We start from the raw sequence: 7738 nt of genomic DNA, 5'->3' as shown, positions 1-7738 counted from the left end.
GAGAGTGAATGAATAGTGGTATTGTAAAGCGCTTTGGGTGCCTTGAAAAGCGTTATATAAATCCAATCCATTATTATTATTATTATTATTATTATGGAGAAAAAGTCTCAGACAGAAACTTGGAACGCAATGATGGCAGGAAATGATATTTGTCACATCATGGTGTTCTGCATCCACAAAAAATTAGAGTGGTGTTTGACTGTGAAGCAGAGGAGTGTCACTAAATAGCCAGCTTTTAGAAGGTCTTGACTTGACCAGCACATTGATCAGAGTTCTAACAAGATTCCATAGAGAACCTATTGTCATTGCAGCAGACATTAAATCAATTAAACGTTTAAATGTTTCACCAGGTTAAAGTGCCAGAGGAGGATTAAGATGTGTTAAGGTTCCTTTGGTGGCCCGCTGGAGACTTCACTTAAACAATGGTTGAATATAGAACGACAGTACATGTGTTTGGAGCAACATCATCTTTTATCTTAGTGCAAAACTCACATTTTGCACTAAGGAAATGTGCTGAAGATCATAAACTACAGTTTTACCTTCAAGCTGTGGATACCATCTTGAACAACTTTTACGTCGACGATTATCTCAGCTGCCACAGAAGAGGATGCAATAGCTCCCTATCATGAATTCTGTGCAATATGCTTGAAAGCTGGCTTTCTACTCAACAAGTGGATAAGTAACAGTCGTAATGTGTTGGCTGTAATACCTGAACTAACAGAGCAAACGAAATAAAGGGTCTAGACTTGATGCCTGCCCGTAACAGTGATGGGCTTCCAAGGGAAAGAGTTTTGGGTGTGCAATGGTGTGTTGAGCCCAAAGTTCAGAATCACTTTGGAAGATTGACCTTTGACATTGACATGGGATCTTCTTTCTCTCATGGGATCCTCTCTCTGGGATCCTCTCTGCGGTCAGCTCTGATTATGACCCCCTATTGGCACCAGTAATTTGATTGCTAAGAAGATTCTGCAAAAACTATGTCGAAGAAAGATTGGATGGGATGATGCATTACCTAATGTAGTCATGCAGGAACGGATTATTTGGATGCAACATCTCTACAAGCTGGAGGACCTTAAAGTTAATTGTTGTTTAAAAACCAACAGTTTTGGAACTGTGAAAACTGCTATTATACTATTAAATATTTCATCATGTGTATTATTAATCTATGTAACTACTTCTGTTTTACAATGTCATTAATCAAGAGATGTTGTAAACATGACATGCAATTCCTACATACCAACAATCGTTTTATTGCATTTAGTTTTAGATGCAGAGATTTCAGTACACACAATATGTGCCAATATTGTCCTTGTTTATTTGTCTGTGAAGGTTCTTGTTTATTTCCATTTCTTAAATCTCATTTCCTCTTTACTCCTATTTGTAAAATACCACAGTATAGCTGCTGTGCATAAAGAAGGGAGCTTTATTTTCTAGTGTAGATATATCATTTCCAGATCTATATTATTTACTTTTATATCCAGCATTTGACCCAATTAGCTTATTAATGCACACACAGCTCTCTCTCTCTCTCTCTCAACCTCTGAGTACATTAAGAAGACGAGACTGAGAAAGCAAGCAAAGATTGGAACTATATAGCATTATAATGGCACTGACAGAATGTCTCTTGGACTTCCAGATAACTCTGGAAAATTGTGGTCAATCCAATTGTAGCGATGGCAGCAGAGTTTTCTTTGTAGTTTTGATATTCCCAAGAGCAGTGCCATATTCCTGGAAAAAAAAAATCTGAAGGCAAAATTATTTCATTTAACTCCACTCACTTTGTGTCATGATCTGCTGTGTGCAAGCAGGAATGGGACACAAAAGCAGAGTCACTGAGGCAGAACATGAACTCAAAACATCTGAGCTTTATTTGCTGGATGAAAGGCGATACAAAACTAAACTGGGAAAGTTCTACTAATAATACACTTGTGGAAGCATAGAGAGAGACACACAGCCATGAGGGAGGGCGTGATACCAAACTGAGGGAGACCCTGACATAAATACACAGAAAGATAACGAGGGACATGTGAGCACACGGGGAACACAGCTGATATAAATAGTCATAACGAGAAAGGGGAAGAGCAAACGCCATGTGACTGATGGGAGAATATCATAGTTATACAGGAAGTACACGGAGATGCTGACTGGAGGGGGAGAGAGAACACGGAGGAGCACGAGGGAGAGAGAGGACATGACGAGCTGGGGAACATAGATAAACATGACGTAATAAAACACAAGGAGAAACACGGCACAAGAACTCACACAATTAAATAAATACAGACGCCCACAGGGAAACACAGAGAGCAAAGACACAAAAGGGAATCTAATAAACAAAAGCTAAACAGAATAACCAAGGGACTACAGAATCAACCCTAGAATAACACAGTAAACTAACATAATACAAAATGACAAAAAACACAAGAAACTCAAAACACTGGGTTAAAAGACCTAGGACCATGACAGTTTATATTTCAAGAGATAAAATAACTAGTTCCTCTTTGCATCCAGACATCCCTGCATCTCTGTGTGGCTGATTTAAACACAGGTGAGTATCCAGGTGAGTATTTACCATAAGCCCCAGCGGCCGACACTCCAAAGATAAGCACCCCAACAGCAGCGCATACAACAGACTGACAAGCTTGGCTTTCACCAAACCACTGAGACAGGACAGGTGGACAGGATGGAGGGACAGTTAGGACATTTATAAGACATTACAGCATCAATTTTAAAGAGAAAATGAAGCCATAACAAAGATATTATATTCATTCACATGTATCCAACTTATGCAATCTCATACAAAGCCTCTGCCACAATTTCTACTGGTACCATTTACTTTTTCGCTAGCACTGTCCAATAGGTAACATTTTATATTGGCTGCTGAGGTTATTGTGAGGGCAGTAGAGTATTTGCACTGAAAAATGCTCTTAATATTTACTCCAAATTATTAACCTACATGGCAAAAAGGAAATGCAGAGATCATGTAAAAGCAGAATTCGTGTCAAGGTTCTTATTGAATTTAATTACACTGTGCAGGTGTTCCTTATGAAGAGGATGGTAAATATATGCTGATAACCACATGTTTTAGATAATAGCTTGGGACCTTTTTGATAACAAACACATTATCTGAAATCACTGACAAGTATACTAAAATACTCATATATTCGCATGTTAAGAAGAATGATTGTCAGTGAATGTATTCTGTTGGTTTTCTTATTAAGACAGAACATGTGATAAAGTATTTCAGAGCTTAAGTTCACACATGATGATCCACGGATATGACAATGTTAACTCTTCAAAGATTCGGGTGGCGATGTCCTTAGCGTTCAAGCTGTTAATCCACCGAACCAGTCAGTTGAGTTTCTTGCCTGAAGAAGATGACTTGGATCTCCATAGAGCCGAGCTGACAGAGGAAAAAGCAAACACAAAACTCAGAAAGCAACTAAAAGCCAATCATCTAAATGTTTGTCACAATCCATTTTGTTCATCGTCTTGCTTGTGTTTCATACCAACAGACTACAGAGCGAGTTAAACAACTGCTACCAAGACCTTTACACAGAACTATGGTTTCAATGCATCTTTTATAGATGACTCTTCTCTGTCATGAGGGAATATCAGAATCAAACATTTAAATGACTTTGTCATACTTATCTTCAAGCTAAAAAATATTGAAGACTTTGATTATCGGGGGTCAATCTAGCAGTAATGTAGTTGGTAAACAGACTAACTCTTACATAGTGCTTTTCTACTCTACTTGAGCACCCTGCCTCCTGAGCTACAGCCATCCCATTGCAAATGTTGTTGTTTTTTTTCATGAGCTTAGAATAGAGGCACAAACATTTTGGCATAAGTATTCTTCAGTAAAACTGGGAGTAGTGAAGTATAAAGCAATAAAAGTCCAAGATGTAAAGAGAGTATAAAGAGCTCCACAGAAACACGTCTACGCTATTCGGTGCTCACTGGCGCCCCCTGTTTTTTACACCTTTGACCCTCTATAGAAACAGGGGAGATTTTACAGTCCCCTGTCTCCTCTTACAGGGTCATCTAGAGACTGCTCCTTGCCTCTTCTCCCATCCTCATATACATGATCAAGAGGCTTCACAACCTGTGGGATTCCCCCACACGGGGTGTCACCCGCTTTCTCAGAGGCGTAGCTGTGTGTGCAATAAAGTTAAAATTCAATGCTCTTCCACATGTGTACCCTTTAAATGACCCAAAAGAGATATTACAAAACAAGTAACCAATATTATAAAACAAAAAGACATTTCCATTACACAAACCATACAGGAAGTCGTGCTCGCTGTCTTTCCTGTCTCTGTGTATATATACTCTGTGGTTTGAAAAAAGAGCCAGTATATGTTGGCACTGCTGCAGCTACGATATCTCTCTGGTAGTATGTCCATTTACTTTTCTTACATGTACTTTTTAAATGTAGTGTACTTGTAATCCTCACAAGACCAGCCAACAGGGATTTTTTAAAGCGTGCCTCTTTGTTTGACTTCCTTGTTCACATACTGGCCCTGTGGTTTAAATTAATGTTATTTTAATGTTTGACATGTGTCTCACATAGTAGCTCCATAACCTGATATTTAATCAGTGACATCTTTCTGATGGACAGATGTCTATCTTATTATATATTTACACCCTCTGTTCAAACAGTCTTTCTCTTTCATGAAAGACAAACTCATTTTGCACATTTCATGGTTTCAAGGTGTGAAAATGGCTGGTGGTGCATTCACACTAACCTCAAAGCGAAGTTTTACATTGTGTTACATGCATAAAAACATTTGCTCCTGATAACCAAGCGAATCAGCTAAATTTCAGGCAATAGCTGAATGAAGTTACTGAAACATATTTTCAGAGCTTGCAATGAAACCTGTGATGTTTAGAAGGGATCAGGAAATCTGAGGTAGCAGCAAACAGGTAGAGTCCAGGAATAAAGTTAGAATTCCTTATATTCTTTGTGTGTGTGTGTGTGTGTGTGTGTGTGTGTGTGTGTGTGTGTGTGTGTGTGTGTGTGTGTGTGTGTGTGTGTGTGTGTGTGTGTGTGTTTATGCACTTGCATTTGTTAGACCTTTACTAGTCTTCAAAAGATAGTATTAATTAACTATAATAGATTTATCTCCATCTCTCCAAATCCCAGGACACAAAACATCAAAAGTAATTTTTCACCCTTCAGTTTGATTCATAGGGGCAGATCGCTGTACATCAAAACAAATGTGAACTTATCACCATATGATAACTGTTACTTTTTAAACTATTATTTCAGGTAAAGAAACATGGCTTCTAGTGGCATCCTTGTTTTCAGTTTCACTGCCCTCTGTGTCACTGCAGTCAAGAGTGGTTGTAAGTTCTTTCATTATTTGAGAACAAGCATGAAAGGTGTGTCCTGCTCATATCACCCCATCTGTCTTTTTCTACAGGTTTTATAAATGTGGAATGCAAAACTGAAAATGTGGGATTCCACGGCCAACAGTCACTGTTAGAGTGTATCATCCGGACAACAAAAGACGTACATGATCCAATTATACGTGTGGTCAGTTGGAAAAAACTGGCCTCTCCAAAAGATGAAGACGGCCTTCCCTTAGTGGCTTTTGTCAAAGGGAAATTAGAGAAAAAGCCAGGCTACAGGTTTGCTGATCCATCCTGGGACGAGAAAAACATGAATGTATCTCTGCTCATCGCCAAAACCTCAGTAGCAGACGAAGGACTTTACAATTGCATGGTGATCACAGACAGCGGTGATGACAAAGCGGTCACCACCCTTAAAGTTCAAGGTAAAACTGAAACATTTTACAAGGTTTTAGCACAGACTAATTATCTTTTTAAATGAATAATTTATACAAGAAATTAAACCTTTTAACAACTTCAGATGAAATGAAGTTTGATTGGTGACAACTTCTTATTACATGTCAGCTACTATCGCTATCACCAGGTCTGGGCTGGGACATGTCCTGGTATTTTTTAGTCCATTTAAATATCTGCACATATTCTCCACCAGTGCAGAGTGCCTCTTCAAACAGGCTTTAAGCCTGTATGATTACTGGCAAATGATATTGACCCGTCAGTCCACCAGTGGGTATCCCAGATTACCAGTCCAACCCACATCTTTTTAAGGTTTCATGTTCAGTTTATTGGCACTGCTATAAAGCCCTGGCTGTCATATGTTCCCCTGCGTGGCAACCGATTGCTCAGTCTGTAGGTAACGGAGCTGCAGCAAGTTTATTGGATTTTCCGGCAGAGTCGGACTGATGCTGGCATGGAACTATAAGTTAACTTTGTGTGTACTGTGTTTCAGTATTAGTATTCATATTAGTTTTCACATTAGTATTCAATGGTATTTACATGCTAGTATTCATATTATTCATATTAGTAGTGTCAATGTAGTATTTCAGCATTATATTTCTGATCAGAGTTATTTCTGCAAGGTATGTTGTTACAGTGCAGGGTTACGATCAGATTTTGTTGTGTTATTTGCCTTTATATTTAGGTTTATGAGCTACTAAATAGTTGAAAGAAACATTTAAATATTTTCTACTTATACATACAGTATTCCATAACCATTTTTCCACTGGCCACTCCATGCGCTTGATCTGTGTCAGCAATAAACCGTGACATCGTCAAATGTCTCTGACAATCGAGCATTACAGGAGAACAGCACTGATAACACATTTCAGAGACAGTGGGATTTTGTGTCCAATATAATAGACAACGCAATGTTCAGTAATACAATGAAATACTGTTCAATAATTTCAGCCACAGTTAAATTCAAGACCATGCTTTAAGTTAAATTTGAAACATGTTGCATAGACATGTATTGGTTAAGGATTTGAACAATCAAATGCCATAATTCAACTGTAGAATAGCTTTAAAGTTGGGTTAAAAGGTTTATCTCGAGATAGTCAAACTGAATGCCAGCATATTGACACAGATTGGCTGCAGGATCTTGCCCAAGAGGTAGAAATCCAGCCAGAGACAAGCCCTGCTCTATTACCTACCTTCACTCCCACATGGGGTGGCAGCTGAGGTGAGTTTCTGTTGAGTGTCCTGAGTTCATGTATTATTGTGAGTTAATGAGTGACTTAAATCACACTTTATTTCCTTTCAGAGTTAGCAGTCCATGTGTCTTTCCTTTAAATGTTTTAAACCCACAGACACACCCAGAGTAGTTGCTTTTCTGGTTGGCTTTGTTAGGTGACGGCTGTGTGCGGACAGGGATAGGACCCAAGATGCAGACTCCAGAGAGAAACTTAAACCAAAACAGCTTTAATGCTGAACTCAAACATAACATAACTGGAGAAAGGTCAAAAATAAACTAACACCGGCGGATTGACAAAACACACAGCAAAATAAACGGTAGATCGCGACGCAGACACTAAGAAACACAGGGCTTAAATACACAGAGGGAGCAATCAGGGAATGGGTAACAGGAGGGAAACACAGCTGGGACAAATCAGGCCTAACGAGACAAGGGGAAGCAAAACCAGACACATTAACATCAGACATGGACTTTCAAAGTAAAACAGGAAACATAACAGACTCACATGCAGGCACTACAGAGGGAACAGAGATGTGGGACCAGGGCAGACACAAACACTGACTGAACACGGGGATATAGGAACTAAGGATACACAGAGACGTGAACTAGACAAGGGGATACAGGTGATAGGGGAGACAGAGCAACTAAAGGACCAGACGGAGCTGCAGACTCGGAGGCCGGACCAGGCGGAGCTGCAGACTC

This window comes from Rhamphochromis longiceps, linkage group LG6 (genome assembly GCF_057381845.1).
Source record: "Rhamphochromis longiceps isolate RC_006_pf linkage group LG6, R_longiceps_female_GT1.1, whole genome shotgun sequence".
Classification (NCBI taxonomy): Eukaryota; Metazoa; Chordata; class Actinopteri; order Cichliformes; family Cichlidae; genus Rhamphochromis; species Rhamphochromis longiceps.
Note: the sequence above shows the minus strand (reverse complement) of the source record.